We start from the raw sequence: 20962 nt of genomic DNA on the forward strand, positions 1-20962 counted from the left end.
GCTATGGTTTTTCCAGTGGTCGTGTATGGATGTGAGAGTTGGACTGTGAAGAAGGCTGAGCGCTGAAGAATTGATGCTTTTGAACTGTGGTGTTGGAGAAGACTCTTGAGAGTCCCTTGGACTGCAAGGACATCCAACCAGTCCATTCTGAAGGAGCTCAGCCCTGGGATTTCTTTGGAAGGAATGATGCTAAAGCTGAAACTGCAGTACTTTGGCCACCTCATGTGAAGAGTTGACTCATTGGAAAAGACTCTGATGCTGGGAGGGATTGGGGGCAGGAGGAGAAGGGGACGACAGAGGGTGAGATGGCTGGATGGCATCACTGACTCGATGGACATGAGTTTGAGTGAACTCCAGGAGTTGGTGATGGACAGGGAGGCCTGGTTTGCTGCGATTCATGGGGTCGCAAAGAGTCGGACACGACTGAGCGACTGAACTGAACTGAACTGACTGATATGTCAATCCAAACTCCCAGTTTATCCCTCCCCGCTTTGGTAACCTTAAGTTCGTTTTCTATGTCTATGAGTCTGTTTCTGTTTTGTAAATAAGTTCATTTGTTAAGTGAAACAGGAAAAGACAAGTAGCATATGATACAACTTATATGGGAAATCTAAAAAATGATATAAATGAACTTATTAATGAAGCTGAGCTCTTAAAAGCTTACGTGTTCCTCCCTCCCTGTGATGAGAATATTTATTTTACTTCACAACTGAGGCACAGGACTCTCAGAGGGGGAGCATTAAATACCAGTCCAACAGGTGTTCAAGGCAAAAGGTGAGAACAAGCCTTGTTGTGACCAAATTACCCCATTTTATTATTCCGTAATTAGCTTCCTTCTCAAGCCTGAGACACTTAGAATCCTAGTCAAAATTCAACTTCGGTTTTCTTGGTAGCATTTTGTGATTTTATGTCTGAGTTTATTCACCCAAATATTGTATCTTCAGGATGGCTTATAAGTAATAACTATATTACATGGTGAAAGATTCAAGATCTAAGGTTGTTGATACTATAAAAATACAAAGTACCTAGTAATGTATAAAAGCAGGTCAACTAAAAAATATAGTCACAAGCTGAAAGTAGAGAGTTATTTTATTTGGTGGAAATGTTTAGGACTCACAGCCCAGGAGACAACATCTCAGTAGCTCTGAGAAAACTGCTCCAAGGAGGCAGGAGGGGAAGTCAGGCTATATACAAATTTGCTGCAAAGGGAGCAGGCAGTCGGAACATCAAAGATCAGGTAGCAAGTTAAGGAATTTAGCATTCTCTGTGCGGGAAGATGCAGACCTCCAGGCTCACTGAATTCATTCCTTTCATATGCACCTCAGCTGTCTGGGCCCAATCCCGTTTCCTCTTCTCCTTGCTTCTTGCATTCCCCCAGCTCCTCAGCAGTCACCGTGGGGGATGGCAGTATCCTCTGGATCACAGTGTTGGGAGCTCTCTTCATGTTTGGAGGCCAGAAATCACTGCTGGCTGCGACAGTTCTTGTTTATTAATATGTCAGGAGATATTTTCATTTCATAGCAGATTCAACAAAATGGCAACCAAGCAGTAAGATGTCTTCAAAACCATCTAGTGTTTGACTATGCATTTTATGGCTTAATACATATCAACCTCCAAAAAACAGCGGATTATTTCAATAGAATGACATATCTCCAAATTTACAAATATCCTGGCCATTTTCTGAACTTTGGAGCTTTCATCTGAAGTTCTGGCTTTCTAGAAATATTACAATATTTATAATTTTATGAACTTAGTTATAAGCTCAGTCATTGGACAAAGATCGGTCTAAATGACAGGATGTCCTAAAAAAGTGAAAACATTTTTATACGCACCTTAACCCACCAAACCCTTGATTGAGAGTAATTATAATTATCAGCTCAAATGATGTATAAATTATTCCCCTGGAATTCCTTTTCGTTATTGTTTTGTGAACACTGTTTCCTCATAAACAGAGAAAATCCAAGTCTTGGTTAGATACTTAGTGGAGTTCAAATTAATGCAATTTAATAATAAATTTACCAATTTGTGTTGAATTGTTAATATTTAGCTGCTGGCCCTGTGTATGTCAAATGACCATGATAAGTAAAATTTCTTGTGTAAATAGCTCCCAGTTATTCTTCAGCATCACCTTACATACAATTCAGATTCTTTGAGATTTGATCTGTCTGTCTGACACAAGTGTTCCTTCAGTCGTTAGGATTCGTGGCTTATTTTCTTGACCTGATACGGCCTTGTTAGAAAAAATTTGGCAGTTATTTAGTGCCATCTAGTGGATAATTTGTTGTGAAGAAACGCTCTAAAAATCTTGTTTAACAAAAAGGCTTGTTGTATTTTATTTATTTATTTTTTAATAATACCACTGAAGGTATATAATTTTAATTTCAAATTTTATAAATTAGGACATAATAAAGCCATCAAAATTTTAAATCATTTACTATTGCATTAAATAACTAGTTTTTTGCTTAGCTAAGAAACATACTTCAGATTGCCCAGATAGCTTACAATCACTCTCTTATTAAAAAAACATTAAAAATTTCACACCTAATTTAAAACTCTGCCACACATATTTTGCATTCATCAAAAATTTTAAATTATACTATTCAGAAGAACTGAGTTAATAGTGCTGTTAAGTATACAAGTGTTAATAACAAGAATGTAATTTCTTATAAAATTACTTTGGAGAGCATATGATTTACTGAAAAATAAATATTTTAGGGAAATAACTTAGAATATTTTAGCATAACATTCATGATGTTAATTCTCTAAAATTTTGCTCTTCATTAGTTTCATAAACAAAATGCCAGTGTATATTCTGCCACTATGAAATAAAACATCTTTTAAAATAATCACTTTTTGTTTCATACATGATATTTTACATGTTTCAATGCCATTCTCCCAAATCTTCCCACCCTCTCCCTCTCCCACAGAGTCCATAAGACTGTTCTATACATCAGTGTCTCTTTTGCTGTCTCGTACACAGGGTTATTGTTACCATCTTTCTAAATTCCATATATATGCGTTAGTATACTGTATCGGTGTTTTTCTTTCTGGCTTACTTCACTCTGTATAATAGGCTCCAGTTTCATCCACCTCATTAGAACTGATTCAAATGTATTCTTTTTAATGGCTGAGTAATACTCCATTGTGTATATGTACCATAGCTTTCTTAGCCATTCATCTGCTGATGGACATCTAGGTTGCTTCCATGTCTTGGCTATTATAAACAGTGCTGCGATGAACATTGGGGTACACGTGTCTCTTTCCCTTCTGGTTTCCTCAGTGTGTATGCCCAGCAGTGGGATTGCTGGATCATAAGGCAGTTCTATTTCCAGTTTTTTAAGGAATCTCCACACTGTTCTCCATAGTGGCTGTACTAGTTTGCATTCCCACCAACAGTGTAAGAGGGTTCCCTTTTCTCCACACCCTCTCCAGCATTTATTACTTGTAGACTTTTGGATCACAGCAATTCTGACTGGAGGGTTCGGGATGGGGAACACATGTATACCTGTGGCAGATTCATTTTTATATTTGGCAAAACTAATACAATTATGTAAAGTTTAAAAATAAAATAAAATTAAAAAAAAAATCACTTTTGATAGCTTAGCATAGAACTGTACGCCAGGTGGTCAGCATCATCCACTGAATAGATGATGCTGTGTAGTGTTGAGTGGGTAGAAGACACACATTGTTTGAGGACTTTGATGCATGAGCATAGTTAAAAATATAGAAAGATGCAGACGCTAGAGCTCCTGGTATTGCAAATCTGAAGTTTTTTGTTTTTTCAACATCACAGCTTGCTGATAATGAGAGCTATGTGGCAACAAAATGAACTGCATTGCATTGTAGGATATGGGCCTTCATTAAACGTACTCAAACAGTAGTTGAGTTGATGCTTTTGAACTGTGGTGCTGGAGAAGACTCTTGAGAGTCCCTTGGACTGCAAGGAGATCCAACCAGTCCATCCTAAAGGAAATCCGTCCTGAATATTCATTGGAAGGACTGATGCTAAAACTCCAATACTTTGGCCACCTGATGCGAAGAACTGACTCATTAGAAAAGACCATGATGCTGGAAAGATTGAAGGCAGGAGGACAAGGGGGCAACAGAGGCTGAGATGGTTGGATGGCATCACCGACTCAATGGACATGAGTTTGAGTAAGCTCCGGGAGTTGCTGGTGGACAGGGGAGCCTGGTGTGCTGCAGTCCATGGGGTCTCAAAGAGTCAGACATGACTGAGAGAATGAACTGAACTGAACTGAACTGAAACAGTAGGTAGATGTTGATGGTGGTAATGATGATACGATCACAGTGAGAACACTGGCATCATAACCTCCAAGGAAACTGCCATTGGATGGTTATTGATTTTTATGAATTGCAGCAATTGATCCTCTCCACAGATAAGTGAATTGATAGTACCAGTTCTTCCATTTTATAGACTAGAGGAAAAGGGTACAGTATGGTTAAGTAACCTGTTAGAAGTCATACAGCTAGGATTGTGTTGGAAGGATCTGGCCCCAGGTCTGCTCACACCTAGAACTCACACTAGTTCAGTTGTGCTCTGTTGCTAATTGCAGCAGTTACAAATGAGTTTCAGTTTCATTCATTCATTTCCTTTCACTCAGTTATAAATGAATTTCTTGTTTGATGTGTGTGATTGAATCAGAAGGTTCCAGAACACCTTTTATATTCTACAATTTTGTTTCTGTGAAAGGATTTTTCATAAAAGGCAAATGTTTTGACCTTGTATTCTTCTAATCTCTAAGAAATCAATGTAAAATTCCATTTGTGAATTAGGATACATAAAATTTGAATATTATACGTATCATTGACACTGTTATCATTTGGGTTTCCAGGAAACTAAACTCCTTTCTTAATCCCAGAGACCCTCTTTGTATAAGTCTAGGCTTCATCACTCAAACAGAAACTGGCAAATGATGAAGACTTGGTCAATTAGATACTCTCACCCAGGACTTTGAATCATGGAAAATGATAAAAGGAAGAAGAGATGAGTACCACTCACAGTGATGGTGATGCCTGGAGATAGTAGTCAGAGAAGACAGCCTGTGCAGGCCGGTCTACTAACAGTTGCTGTCCTTTCTGCAACTTGTGTGCGAGTGTGCTAAGTCGCTTCAGTCCCTGTCCAGCTCTTTGCTACCCTATGGACTGCAGCTCACCAGGCTCCTCTATCCATGGAATTCTCCAGGCAAGAAAACTGGAGCGGGTTGCCATGCTCTCCTGCAGGGCATCTTCCCGACCCAGTGATCGAACCAGCGTCTCTTAAGTCTACCTGCTTTGGCAGGCGGGTTCTTGACCACTAGCGCCACCTGGGAAGCCCTTTCTGCTCCTTGCCCCTCTTCTATTTTGCCAGCCTGATTGAGCAGCCTCTCATCAATTCTGTGAATCTTAAAATGCTTCCAGTAAATCCTATTTCTGCTTAAGTCATCAGCTAGTTCTATTGCCTGCAGCTGCAAACCTTGACTGACTCCCAACTTCTAACTTTAACACAGTGACCCCTATAGCTACTGATGTTTGCCAACACCAGAGCGCTTATTTGGGACTATCTCTAGTAAATTATGTTTAAAAATATAAGCGTAATTAATTATGGCTTTCTAGTGGCATACAAAGAACTTTCATGAGAAATTTTCTGACCTGACATCACTATCATTCTTCTATACATCTCAGGATACATATTATAATTTTCCTTCACTTACAGAATGATTATTACTGTTTCAGTCTATTGAAGAGTGTGAGACCAAAATTATACAAGTGAAAGACTGATATCCTTTTCTCTCCCTGTGATATTAGACTGTGGATTTAGGAGAATGCAAGAATTTCCATTGGGCTTCCCTGGGGGCTCAAACAGTAAAGAATCTGCCTGCAGTGCAGGAGACTTGGGTTCAATCTCCAGTTGGGAAGATCCCCTGGAGAAAGGAAATGCAACCCACTCCAGTATTCTCGCCTGGAGAATCCTATGGACAGAGACTGGCAGGCTACAGTCCACGGGGTCACAAAGAGTTGGACACAACTGAGTGACTAACACTTTTTTCCCCCAAGAATTTCCATTACTGCATTTTAGGGTTTTATGGATGTGAGAGATAGTATATGATGCTGCTGTAATATAGATTGTGAGCTCTGGAGCCACAATCAAGCCTAGATTTGAATGAATCTCTGTTCTGATTACAGTATGTAATCTCAGGCAGGTTACTTAACTTCTCTGTGTCTCCATTTTCTCAATTTAAAAATGGCAGTAATCACAGAGATTATTTTAATAATCTTACATCTAAGAACGTTAAGGAGTCAAAATTCTCATAATTTTTCATCAACATATGGGATAAAGGAAAAAATATATACACTTAATATATAAAACTAATGCATAGAAATAATTACTTATTTCTGTTAAGGAAGAAGCAAGCTTCAAAGGTTATCTCTAAAGCTTTGCAGTAGCCTCTGTTTTCATTAATTAATAGACAAAGTATAGGAGTGTCAAACCAGGATTTAACGTTAGTTTGGTATTCTTAACTAAAGACCTTATTTGATCTTCTCCAGTTTCTCTGCTGTTGTCCTTTTTTTTCTGTTTCAAGCTGAATAAGGTATATTTGGAAACTCTCTGTACAGTTTTGCAAGTTTCCTATAAGTCTAAAATTAGTTCAGAGTAAAGTCACTTTAAGTACAGAAAAGAAGCAGAAGACCAAAATTTCAGAGGAGTACAAATTATGTTTTATTTTCCCCTGACTTGGAACAACATTATGTCAAAGATATTTTTACACATAAATTGTTAAAATTTATTTATTTTTAATTGAAGGATGATTGCTTTTTAATTTATTGTGCTGGTTTCTGCCAAACATCAGCATGAATCAGCCACAGGTGTGTGTAACCTCCCTCCCATCTCCCTTCCCATCCCACCCCTCTAGATATAAACACATGAAAAGATGCTCGACATCACTCATTATAGAGAAATGTGAATCAAAACGACAATGAGATATCACCACACGCCAGTCAGAATGGCCATCATCAAAAAGTCTACAAACAATAAATGCTGGAAAGGGTGTGGAGAAAAGGGAACCCTCTTGCACTGTTGGTGGCAATGCGAATTGATACAACCCCTGTGGAAGACAGTATGGAGATTCCTCAAAAAAAAAAACTAGGAATAAAACCAGCATATGACCCAGCAATCCCATTATACCTAAAATTTTAAGAGAGAAACTCCGAAGCTAGTCTGCCCATAACACTAAAGGGTTTATCATAGACTTGGCAATATAGTAGTAGCAGAACGGTGACAGGTAAAATGATCGAGATCATGTTAGACTGACTACAATGAAATATTAAGACGGGCTTCTGCTGCCTGCCTTTTCCAGCCGGTCCTTTACTTTCAGTCTAAATTCTTCTTACTGTATTTAATTTGCCTCTTCTACTTTTAGATCCCTTCCCTTTTGCAACACATTTTTTGGTTGATCTTCTAGGATACAGCTCTCTTGTGTCATACCCCACTCTGAAATTGTCATTGTCTCTGCATTTCTTATTTTGTGGCCCATGGGTGAACCACCTGAAATGGATATTAGGAGTGCTGATTCTTGGATGGAACCTTAGACCTGCAGAATCAGAATCCCCGGACACTGGTCTCAGGAATCTGCTTTCCAGTAATCATCCTAGGTCTAACCTTGCAAGACCCCCAGGATGTATCGTTTGAATAAACAAGTTTGACACCTAAGACCGCTTACCTCTTGCTCTGTGTTCTCTCTCCCTGTGGGCCTATTTAGCTCAGAAGCTGGTCTTGTAAAAAAAAAAAAAAAAAAAGTTTTCTTTTTTGCATATTATTGAGCATAGCTTATGCTCAGTTAAATTATTTTGTTTAAATTACAAGTAGCTTTCTCACTGATTTCCTTCAGATTTTAACTGCAGAAACTGAGAAAGAAAGAAAGAAGCCCAGTAGAGATGCGATGTGTTTCCTGTCAATTCAGTTGTAAAATGGGGATAAAGATAGCATGTAGTCTTTAGAACAGCTGTGAAAATTAAGTGAGAATTGAACCTCTAGTGCAGAATAATCTGTCAATAAATATTGCCTTTTATTATTGTTATCTCTGTAATTAATCTACAAGCTTTTTTAAAAGAGCAAAGCTTGCATTTTATTCAGTAGTGTGGTGGTGGTGGTTTAGTCGCTAAGTTGTGTCTGACTCTTGCAACCTAATGGACTTATAGCCTGCCAGGCTAGTCTAGTAACCTGTGACATCATAGGAACTCAGTTCTTAAGTGGATAAGAGAATGATGAGGCCTTCAGATTATGAAAACATGAAAAGAAGGTAGAAAGAGAAGAAATGCAAGAATTTGCTTCTTACCTCATTAGTTAAGAGGTCTTAGGTGTCAAACTTGTTTATTCAAATGATATATCCTTGGGGCCTTGCAGGTTAGACCTAGGATGATTTCTGGAAAGCAGATTCCTGAGACCAGGGATTCTGATTCTGCAGGTCTGAGGTTCCATCCAAGAATCAGCACTGCTGCTGCTGCTGCTAAGTCACTTCAATGGTGTCTGACTCTGTGCGACCCCAGAGACGGCAGCCCACCAGGCTCCCCCGTCCCTGGGATTTTCCAGGCAAGAGTACCGGAGGAGGGTGCCATTGCCTTCTCTGAATCAGCACTCCTAATACCCATTTCAGGTGATTCATCCTTGGTTATAATCTCAATGTGCTCTAGATGGCATCATTAAATTTAACCAAAACAACACTGAAAGAGAGAGAGAGATTTGTCCATTTCCTCTGAAGAGGAAACTAACGTAAAGGATTTCCGTAACTTGTCTAAAGTTACATAGGTGGCAAGGGGTGAAATTGGACTTTGAGAAAACCCTGGTTCTATGACACTCTCTGTCCAGCGTAGCCTTGGCGGCCATGTCTGTGGGTGCGTTTGGTACTGGGCAGGGCTGTGTTCCTGGTGCACAACCTCTTTTCTCACCTTGGGCATCAGTCCAAGGGATTCTGTGTCACTCAGGGTCTAACAGGGTCAGTCAGATTACTTAAAATCTAATTTGAAGGACTGCATGCTTAATCCAATCAATTGTGTGCTAATCAGCCATTAAAATGGCTCACAGCACAGACCCCAGAAGCCTTGGGGATACATTGGTCACACAAACAAGACCATCTGAGAAAGTGAGAGAGAATAACATCTTTTATACTCCCTCTTTATTCCTACATTTCACTTCCCTCTCTCCCTTTTTTAAGCTCTTGCTAATTTTCTCTTCAGACATAGAAAATTATTTTCTTCTTCTAGCTTTATTGAGGTATAATTGACAAGTAAAAGTTGTAAATACTTAGGCGTACAATGTGTTGATTTAATATATCTATACATTGTGAAGTGATTATCACAGTCAGGCTAATTAATGTAGCCATCATTTCTAATGGTTATAATTTGTGTGTGTGTGTGGAGGGGGGGGCGGGGAGAACCCTTGACACCTACTCTCAGGAAATTTCAAGATTATAATTCAGTATTATTAACTATAGTTGTTATACTGTATATCTGATCTTTGGTTAGCTCTTTTCATAGTCTTTAGATTTCAGGCAGTACTTCATATTCATCTCTAGGATTCAGTTCTGTATGAACTTAAGGAAAGAAGTAAGGTGAAATTTGCTGGGTAATTTCTAGGTACTTTTATAACTATGATGTAAAAAAAATGCAGACTGTGTTATGTTACCTTATTCATTAAAAATTAGAAAAGTAAATTTATATTTATGTAGAGATACTGTATGCATGCATGCTAAGTTGCTCCAGTCGTGTCTGACTGTGTCATCCTATGGACTGTAGCCCAGTAGACTCCTCTGTCTGTGGGATTCTTTGGGGAAGAATACTGGAGTGGGTTGCTGTGCCCTCCTCCAGGGATCGGACCTGAGTCTCATATTTCCTGCATTGGTAGGCGGGTTCTTTATCACTGGCATGACGTGGGATGCCCTAGAGATACTGTATATCCCATATCAAAACTCAGAAGCAATCAAAATAAATACTGGTGAATAGCATTGCCTGAAAGTCCACAAATTTCTATACTGAAAAGATGCAATAAAACAAAGTCAATAACAAGCTGCAAAAAAATGTTTTTAACATACAGAAAAAATTTTTAAATATTCTTTACATATACTGAGCACTTACAAATTAATAAGATACTTACTGACACATGAAAAGAGAGATGAGCAAAGGCCATGAATATGAGTGTCATAGAAAAAAAATGCAAGTGGTGAATATAAACAGAGACAGATGACCTCGCTAATAATTAAACACATGGAAACTACAACTAAAGTGAAATATTTTTATCATTAGGTTTAGGCCATTAGCATATCTTAAAATTGGCATATTTTTAGCAGAGCTACTTGAACCTGATGTAAGTATCCCCTTATGAAAAGAAACCTACAATTTTAAAAGAACACATTTAAACATATATGTATATAACATTAAAACATTTGAGGACTCTGCTACTTTCCTTGCCCATTGGCCATGGAGACACGAGATCTTTTCCTGCCAATGTTTCCTCTTTTTCCAGCTATTTTGAGAGACTTGTTCAATGAGTCTTATTGAACATATGGTCAAAGCCCTCAGGGTTTTTGGAAGGAAAATTCAGATTTGAGGTATGCAGGAGAGTCAAGAAGAAACATCTTTCTCTTTGGGTTCTTCCCGAAGGAGGTGAATAGATATTTTAAATCAAGGTGTTTGAATCAGTGAAATGTGGTGCTTATGAGGGTGGTTCCAGTGAGAGCTATCACTTCCTAGCTGAGCTACTCTGGGCAACTGATGTGTTCCCTTTAAGCTTCAGTGTCCTGGTTTCTTCATATGTTCTTTTACTCCGGGAATATATGTACCAGTGTAAGCATCGTGTCTATTTCACTGACTCCTATCTAAGCAATGCTGGGAACATAGTTAGTTCTCTAGGTCCCACTGGCTGGTGACTCTGGAGGTCAAGTGGGAGAAGGAATCATGGCATTGTGAGAAGGAGAGAAGACTGCTTGGAGGAGTTTGAGGAAAATGTTCAGGAAGCTATAGATTATAAGAGAAGGATGCCTATAGCAAAGCTCAGAGGGATGGGGGAAAAACTCAACAGGAAAATCAAACCCTCTGATAACTGCTGTGGATCAGAGAACACTGTCCTCTCACAGGAGGAACTGGGAGACAGCTAATATCTGGGTAAATAGAGAAACACAGTTAAAGGAATAAGGTAGATATATCTGTCTTGCAAGGGAAATAGACCCTAAACATAATTAGGAAAAAAATGCAGCAAACGTGACAGAGGAGCGCTAGGCTATGTTTTCATATCCACGCTTGTGTGTAGATAAGTATGTTTCTTTGTGCATGAAACATAAAATAGTATCCAGCAAACTCTTGGCAGTGTTTTGGGTTTTTTTTGGTGGAAAATGATGGGATAATAAGGGGTGCTGCTTTCATCATCAACAAAAACAACAGGAATCTTACTTCATGGTAACTGCTTATGGAATATGATGATTCTAAACGGATTTAATCACCGAAAGGAAATGTGCCTTTTGTTTTATGTGCCTCTTTATTTCTCTTTTGAAAATCGATATCAATATTGTTCTGTTCTAATGGAGGTATATTTTACATGAAATCTGCTAGACAGGTCATGTTTTTGTCTTTGGTTCTAGCAAACATTTCTGTTTTCCCATCCCCACCCCCACAGGAAAGAGAGGGGGACAGCTACAGGGATAAATTATGACTCTTTGTGTCAAACAGCCAGGTCTATCGTGATTTAAGATCCCTGAATTGACTTGCATGTTTCAAATTCATCCTCTAATTGAATCAAGATTCAATCAAATATTCTGCAGCTTAGCTTGTGCCCTCATTGTTCTCCACAATTGTATTTGGGATAAAATATTCTCTGCAGGGAACCTAAAATAACCTGGCCTCCAGAGATGTCCATAAAGTGCACAAGTACATAACAACAGTTGAAAATTCTGGAAAAGTAAAAGTAGGTTTACCAAATGTTAGCATATCATGTTGTGCTCAGTCGACCCCACGGACTGTAGCCCACCAGGCTCCTCTGCCCATGGGATTCTCCAGGCGAGAATACTGGAGTGGGTTGCCATTCCCTTCTCCAGGGGATCTTCTCCCACCCAGGGATTGAACCTGTGTTTCTATGTCTCCTGCTTTGGCAGGCAGGTTCTTTACCGCCAGCGCCACTTGGAAAGCCCAGTGTATCATGAGGCAGAGACATTGGAGCCACCTTCCCTTTCTGTCCAAGTGGTCAGCCTTCTCCAGGGTGGAGCTTGATGCACTGGAAGATTTGCTCCTGTTTTTTTCCTCTTAAAAATATAAACCTTAGGGTGTCTGCTTCTGATGTGATTCTAAGAAAATGTTCCAAATGAGTCCTTCGAACCTCCATGTTTTCATCCTTATTGCTTATGCACTTTGCAACAGAAAATGCCCTGTGGAAAGGCTCGAGTGGCATCTATTGATTCATCCAGTTCACACAGGTCATGTTTGTGAACTGCTCTGTGTGTGCCTACCCTCCACTCACCCTACATTGAATGTAACAGGGTTGGCTCTCTGCCATCCTGGCTGTCAGAAGCCCTGTAAAACCAGTGAAGTGCCTGTGATGGGAAGACTAGACCGTGAGCATTTCAGTCCCTCCAGGCTTCCAATTAATTGTCCCAGGTTATTGGGCAATATAATTGCATAGCTGTATATGCAGTGCTTATAAGCAATGCTGATGAGTGCTGGTTAGTTATAATTCCTTATGAACTGAAAATAATCTCTGAAAAGCCAGTCCAGAAGGAAAAAAAAAAACAACCAGTAGATGTCTCTCTGGTGCTTCAGTTCGTTCATATTCTTGTGTGATTAGCCACAGATGTCTGTGTGTTCAAAAACACAGAGGTACGAGGGAAGATTTGCATCTCTTAGTTTGGACAGGTGAAAGGAGGGCCCGAAGTGCCCTAGAAACATACCCGAACCTAGCCATTAGCATCTGCACTTCTGATCTCATCTTTTTTAAAAGGCGTGTTTTACTTACAAAGGCGAGCAGTTATGAAACATTGCACATATTTTTGCAAAATGATCACAGTGGTAATTTGGTGAATGTGTATCCAGGTAGGGATTCCCAGGTGGCGCTAGTCATAAAGAACCCACCTGCCAATGCAGGAGACATAAGAGATGAGGATTGCATCCCTGGGTCGGGAAGATCCCCTGGAGGAGGAAATGGCAACCCACTCCAGGATTCTTGCCTAGAGAATCCCTTGGACAGAGGAGCCTGGCAGTCCACAGGGTCACAAAGTATCAGACAGGACTGAAGCGACTTAGTGCGCACAGCCCGCACGAGAATCCAGGTGAAAGATGGTTGCCCTGAGAAAAAATATTTTGTTGCCTCCTCAATAGTTCCAATCCCTGAATAACAGAGAATGTGGCACTCTATAAGGGAAAAGGAGGTCATGAAAGGAACCCATTGACAGTCTGGAAGACAACTTGGGGGTGCTCCAGGGACCCTGGACTCCCCGCTTCCTGTTTCCCCTGATCATCATTCTCCAATTTGTGTCCCTTTCTGCAGGGCTGGGAACCTGCCGCTGGGAAAAATCACAAGAGTCCCCTCCAATGCTCTTTAGCACTTCAGGGACAAGAATTTAGAGATTTCAATAACACTACAGCAATTGCCCTGAATCCATTTCGTAAATGAAATATTTGAAGAGCAATCACTGTGAAGTGGGACTTGCCCTCTAATAAGGAAAGCAAAATAAAAAGATGAGCAACTCACTTTAAACAATGGATATATTTCTGCAAAATACAGAATCTTGATTTTTCTCTTTGTGAGTTTACCACAGGGAATATATAAATTTATATAATTAGTAAGTATGATTTTAAAATTGCAATACTTATTGGGATGGTTATAGAGTCACATGTGGTTGTAAAATATAATACAGGGAGATGCCATATTCATTTTGCCCAGTTTTCACCATTTTTTGAAACTACTTTAATGTCATGACAAGATATTGATACAATCCACCAATCTCATTCAGTTCCTCTGTTTCACTTGTACTCATATCTGTGTCTGTGTATATATGAGTACGTTCACCTCTCTACAGCCCCTTCTTGACACCCACTTCATCCAGGGTTACCAAACCCTGGCAATCCTTAATCTATCCTCCATTTCTCCAGTTTTATTTCTCAAACGTTATATACACAGGATCAAACAGTATATAGCCTTTTGGGACTGGCATTTTTCATGCAACATGAATCCCTGGAGATTCTTGGAAGTTTTCAGTAAAGCAATAGTTTGTTTCTCTTTATTTTTGAGTAGTTTTCCAGGGATATGCGTATTCTCCTGTTAAATAACTTCTGATCAGATTCTAGTATTTTGCTACTACAAATAAAACTGCTCTGAAATACACATACGGGTTTTTGTATGAACATTAGTTTTCATTTCTCTGGGATTCATGCTCAGGAGTAAAATGCTCATTTATATGGTATGTTTAACTTTTGTGCAACTTTCTAAACTGCTTTTAAGAGTAACTGGACCATTTTAAGTTCCCACCTACAAAATATGAGTTGTCTAGATTCTCCACATCCTTGTCAGCATTTGGTATTGCCAACTTTTAATTTTAGCTATTCTGATAGGTGTATATGAATATCTCATTGTATTTTTAATTGCATTCCTCTAATAGCTAACAATGTTTGAGCATCTTTTCATGAGCGTATATCTGTCTACAAAACCTCTTTGATGAAATATCTCTTTGTGACCTTTGTCCATTTTTTAATTGGATTGTTTGGGCTTTTTTACTGTGAGTTTTTTAAATGTTTTATATTTCCTAGACTCTGGTCCTTTGTTGGGTATGTGGTTTGTAACGATTTTCTCCCTGTCTATAGCTTGTATTTCCATCCTTTCTATTTTATTCAACACTTAAACCTTGCTCACCAGAGAAGCCTCAGCCTAATGTAATGGCGCCATCCTCCATAAAACCTTAAACACATTCACCTCTTCTTCAAAGTCATGGCTGGATACAAATCTGGAGGTGTCATCGGAAATTTGGGGAACAGCAGTGTAGATAGAACTCTCAGAATGGACTTAAAGCCTGAGAGTGTGCCCCATGAGAATACCCCAGAAGGCTCCCAGTGCAAAAGAGGACCTTAGAATCAAGCAGCAAGGATGGTTTTATAGACAGCCGACATCTTCCTTCATTTACCACAGCAGGCTTGCTCACTGCAATCGTGAATAAAGAGGCAGTGTTGATGCAGGAATGAAAGCTGGGTACCCCACCTTTTGGGCTTGTGGTGCCCTGATTCAGAAACTGTGACGCAGTGTTCAACTTGAATTTTATAACTAAAGTATTCCAGGTTTTCTGGATCTCGGCTGGACTAGACCAGTCTACTCTGGTCTGCTACCATGTCCCTAATGACAAGGATTAAGTCCTTGATACGGGTGAGGCTCCATCCTCTTAAAATAAAAGAATTTTTCTCAGACACTCCCAAATTCCATGCCACAGATTCATTTCAGCTTTAAAATCATAGAATAATAGCAAGAACATTCCTCTAACTTTTCAAAAAGTCAGCAATTATGAATCCTCAGGTACCTACCACACAGCCTCAACAATGGTCAGATCATTTCCCCATGGTTTTGATAATGACTTTGGCAAATTTCTGTCATGTCTTCCTAAGGTCTTTTTTTCTTTTCCTTCCTCCTCTATTTGGTCTATTTTCTGCATTTTCCCGTTAAGACCGCATTTAGTTTGAACCCTGGACATGGTTCAAAGTCATTAGTTACTTCAGTGTTTCTTATGCAATCTATGGTTAAATAGCCAAGACATTCCCCAGTAATAGAATGTGCATTTGAGAAGACTTGACTGGTGGATAGTGAGACTCATGTCAACATTTAATAAGAAGAGAGGAAAATTATGAGACAGATCAAAAAAGAAGACTTCCTAGCCAAGAAATCAGATATAAATAAAAAGTAAAACTCTTGGGTCTTCTGCACTGTAGTTGTCTGTCATACCCAAGATGAGAGCCACAGTTGAGAATGTTGGAAGGATTTAGATTCAAATTATGGCTGAGTAAAGACATGTAAAACAAATCATCCATCTGAGGTAAAGCACATAATACAGTAAACCTGCCTTCCAGGACTGGTTGCCTGGCAACCAAATAGGGATGTGGTCACTGGAAAAGTCTAAGCCAGGAAAGAAGCAGGTCAGTGACCGTGGAGGGGCGAGGGAGTTTCCACAGCAGCGGAGTAGCAATAGCATTTCTGAGGGAAATTAGCCAGCAGGAAGATGCCTGGAGATTTAAAGAGGAATAGGATCATAGATACTAATCAGAAGTGATCTATCTGCTGAAACTTTTCACATTTCCAGGGAAGTTTTATAGTTTTGAGGAAAAGTAGGTTATGGGATTATCTGGGTAAAGAGATCCTTAGCACTCCCAGAGCACAGGTATGTTTGAAATATTATGAGGACAACTGAAGACCGAAAGGAACCAGTGAAGGATTTTTGATTTCAATCTTAAATGAGCCTTTCATTCCATGTTCAAAAGGCTGTAAGAAAGAAAATGGAAAGGAAAAGGACCATTTGATATTGAAAATAATTCTTCACAGCTACACACCCTCACACATTCCTGTATAGACTAACACACATCCAGGCTCACTTTTGGGGCAGTCCAAAACCCACTCCAGTACTCTCGCCTGGAAAATTCCATGGACGGAGGAGCCTGGTAGGCCGCAGTTCATGGGGTCGCTAAGAGTCGGACACGACTGAGCGACTTCACTTTCACTTTTCACTTTCATGCATTGGAGAAGGAAATGGCAACCCACTCCAGTGTTCTTGCCTGGAGACTCCCAGGGACTGGGGAGCCTGGTGGGCTGCCATCTCTGGGGTCGCACAGAGTCGGACACGACTGACGCGACTTAGCAGCAGCAGCAATTTATAAATAATTGTTTCCATTTAGTTCATTCAGACTGTTAAATATCATAAATTGTGTAGCTGATAAACAACAGGATTTCCTCACAGTTCTGGAGGCGAAGAAGTCCAAGATCTAGTTAATTAACACATCCATCACCTCACATATTTATTTTTTTTATTTTGGTGAGAACATTTCAGTTCTTCTCTCTTAGCAGATTTCACTGATATAACAGGGCGGCTTTTGAATTTTGTCCCATGTGAATGTACTAGTTATTTTAAAAGAGGACAAAAAAGAAGTTCAAGGTCAAGATGCTGGCAAATTTGGGGAATGGTCAGGGCCCACTGCCTGGTTCCTAGACAGCTATCCTTCCCTATATCATTCATTATATATCAGAAGGTTGAAGTAACTCTCTAGGGCCTCTTTTATAAGGGCATGAATTCCATTCATGAGGGTCTAAACCCTTCCCAAGGGGCCATCTTCAAATAGCATCATCTCGGGGATCACATTTCAGCATATGAATTCTGGGGAGATACACATATTTATTCTATAGCATTTTCCTTCCTACTGTACTTATTGCAATGGAAGCCACACAAAGAATGATAAGGTAGTCTCTGCCCTCAAGAGAATTGTAACATAATTGGGAAAAGAAAGCTTAAATAGGTGAGAGGATTCAATAAATGAAGAAATAAGAAAGGAATAAACATTCATGAAGTGTTCTATGTACTACACAGTATTATGTTCTATGTGTGTTAATGACTTTGTATATTTTTTCATTGACATTGATATATATTTAAGTTAATGTTTCTCAATTCCTTTTTTGTATCATGGACCCCTTTGAGTATCTGATGAAAGCTATGAGCCCCCTACAAAATGAAATGAGAATGTATACATATATAATATTTTCTCAATATTCAGCAAGCTTTTGGACTGCTGAATTTGATCCATGGGATTCAAGTTAAGAATTTCTATTATTAGACTTATGGAGCATCACTTCCCACTGAAGAATGAAACCGACCCTTAGAAGTTTACATGCTCACATGACTCCACAAAGTCATACAGTGAGTAAGTAACCCATTTGGGGATAAAACACCATCTTCATTACATATAGGAAATATCTCTAGTCAAACCATAAAAGGAAAAATGAAGTATAAAACCTTACAGAAATGTGTTAGAGAAACTTTGCAAGAGGACTGTAAGATATCTCTAGGAAGTTGTTACCATCTCAAGGACAGATTCCCCCTTTTTTCACTAGAGCTTTTCCCTATTAAATATTGATGAAATCTTTCTGGAAATTTTAGTGAAAGTTCTTAAGCTCAGTGTTGAGATTTTTTCCCCATTCTCAAGCCAAAGAAATTCATTCACACTGTCCCTAGCAGATAAATAAACCAATTAATTAAAGAGCTTTCAAAATAAAGATAAAGGGATATTTCATGGAATATGCGAAAAGGAGGTATGGACACCTGAAACAGAGAACAGGCGAGGTGGTGAGGGACCAGGGGTGTGCTTCTCACCTCTCTCCTCCTTAGGATTCACTGGCTCGTATGGGAATCTGATGTGTGCTCAGATGTGTTCTGAGCACATCTGGAATGATGACCAAATCTAGCTCCCAAGTTACCTTGTTCTTACTTCCAACAGTTAGAAACACCTGACGTATATCTTTCCTGATCTCTTGATTTCCAAATTTTACTTCAACATCATGGTAGAGATCACTTTATTTGTTGAGTTTGGGCCAGTTTTCACCTCTCATCTAATCAGCAATCATGGGGGCAGAGGGTGGGCAAGGCAGAGATCAGCCATTAACAACCTGATGTTAGGGATCCATCTTGAGGGTGCCTAGGATACAGGAGCAGTGACCTCAAAAGGTTTCTGTAAAGGGCCAAATGGTATTCATTTTAGGATTTGTGGGCCAGATGGTCTCTGTCATGGATATACAACCTCTTGTTGTAACACTTAATATATAAACAAATGAAAACATCTCTGTTCAGATGAAAGTTTATGGACACTAAAGTTGAACTTCCTATAATTTCACATATCACAATATATTATCCTCCTTTTGGATTCCCCCCCCAGCCATTTAAAAATATAAAAATCATTCTTCATTTCCGAGGTATACAAAAACAGGTGGCAGGCCAGATTTGGCCAATGACTCATAGTTTGCAAACTCTTGGAGCACTCTCTTCCACCTAGTGACTTGGAGAACCATGCTTTCTTCATCTTTTCATGTCCCCATCTTAGCATGTGACTTCCAAGGTTGCCATAGCAAAGGGAAAGGAAGAATGGAGGGAGCACACAAACTCTTAATTGTCTGGACCTGGAAGTGACCCACATCATACATTACTTTTCACAATCCAGTGACCAGTACTCGTCACATAATCCTAGCCTAATTACACGAGAAGCTGAGAAATACAGGGCAGCAGACAGATAGACGGTGAGTAGCAACAATTTATGCCACACTATTGAACCAAGTAGTGGTCAATAACCTATCTTTATGACTATTAATCAAATATACTGCATTTCTGTTTATTTTTCATTGTACATCCAGATGCACATAACCTCAGAAAACTTTCCCCCAAGTAATATTGCTATAAAACTAATGCATATATATGTAGTATAGAAAACTTAATGAATGTATGAAATAGAATTCATTTTCAGTTCTTACATTACTTGATAATATTTATGTGTTTATTGCTATTACTGCCTTATAGAATGCCAAAATCTGTGTTTTATGCTCATCTTATTATAGAAAACCTCTGCAACTCACTGAAGTGAATAGAAAACATTTTCCACTACTCAGTACTAGATGCCACTCAAAATGCCTGTGCAAAAGTAATGTCCACTTTTGCAATGCTGTAGTGCCTACATTTTTCCCATTAGTTCACTTGGAACTTTACCTACTTAATTGGTTACATCCAAATTCTTTAACAATCTGCCTGGTAGCTAAACTTTTCCACCAGTTGACCTCATTTCACTTATTACCCTGGTGTATAGCCTTCGATTCACATAGCTCACCTCTTTAATATTCTTTTTTTGGCCATGCAGCATGTGGAATTGTTCCCCTATAAGGGATCAAACCTACACACCTTGCGTTAGTACAGAGTAGTAACCGCTGGACCACCAGGGAAGTCTCTGTCATTCTTGATTTGTTTCTTTAATGTTCTACTATGTAAAACTCTGCTTTCTACCACTGCCTTCACTTTCTGCCTTCCTCAGCTTACATTTCATTCATATCGAATTTTACATTTTCCTATTCTCTGAAGTCTTACCAGATTAGCCCCACCTCATAGGAAGTGCAGAGAAGGCAATGGCACCCCACTCCAGTATTCTTGCCTGGAGAATCCCATGGACGCAGGAGCCTGGTGGGCTGCAGTCCATGAGGTCGCTATGATTCAGACACGACTGAGCGCCTTCACTTGCACTTTTCACTTTCCTGCGTTGGAGAAGGAAATGGCAACCCACTCCAGTGTTCTTGCCTGGAGAATCCCATGGACGCAGGAGCCTGGTGGGCTGCAGTCCATGAGGTCGCTATGATTCAGACACGACTGAGCGCCTTCACTTGCACTTTTCACTTTCCTGCGTTGGAGAAGGAAATGGCAACCCACTCCAGTGTTCTTGCCTGGAGAATCCCAGGGATAGGGGAGCCTGATGGGCTGCCATCTGTGGGGTCGCACAGAGTCGGACACGACTGAAGCGACCTAGCAGCAGCAGCAACAGCAGCAGCATATAAAGTCAAAGTGTTATGGCTCAGTCATGTATGATTCTTTGTAACCCTATGAATTGCAGCCCATCAGGCCCCTCTGTCCATGCGATTCTCCAGGCAAGAATACTGGAGTGGGTTACCGTTCCCTTCTCCAGGGGACCTTCTCAACCCAGGAATCGAACGTGGGTTTCCTGCATTGCAGGCAGATTCTATACCATCTGAGCTGCCAGGGAGGCTATTTCTGATTTTGATTTCTTCACACCACTGATGATCTGAATCATTCTATCAGTCGTTAATAATACAACAGCATATATTTTAATGTAATTTATTTAAGTCTTATTTCCACATTTAGATTTTTAGTCTTCACAATGACAGGGCTAGTCTGTTTCCAATTTAACACAAAATATC

The sequence above is a fragment of the Bubalus kerabau genome, chromosome 21 (genome assembly GCF_029407905.1).
Source record: "Bubalus kerabau isolate K-KA32 ecotype Philippines breed swamp buffalo chromosome 21, PCC_UOA_SB_1v2, whole genome shotgun sequence".
Lineage (NCBI taxonomy): Eukaryota > Metazoa > Chordata > Mammalia > Artiodactyla > Bovidae > Bubalus > Bubalus kerabau.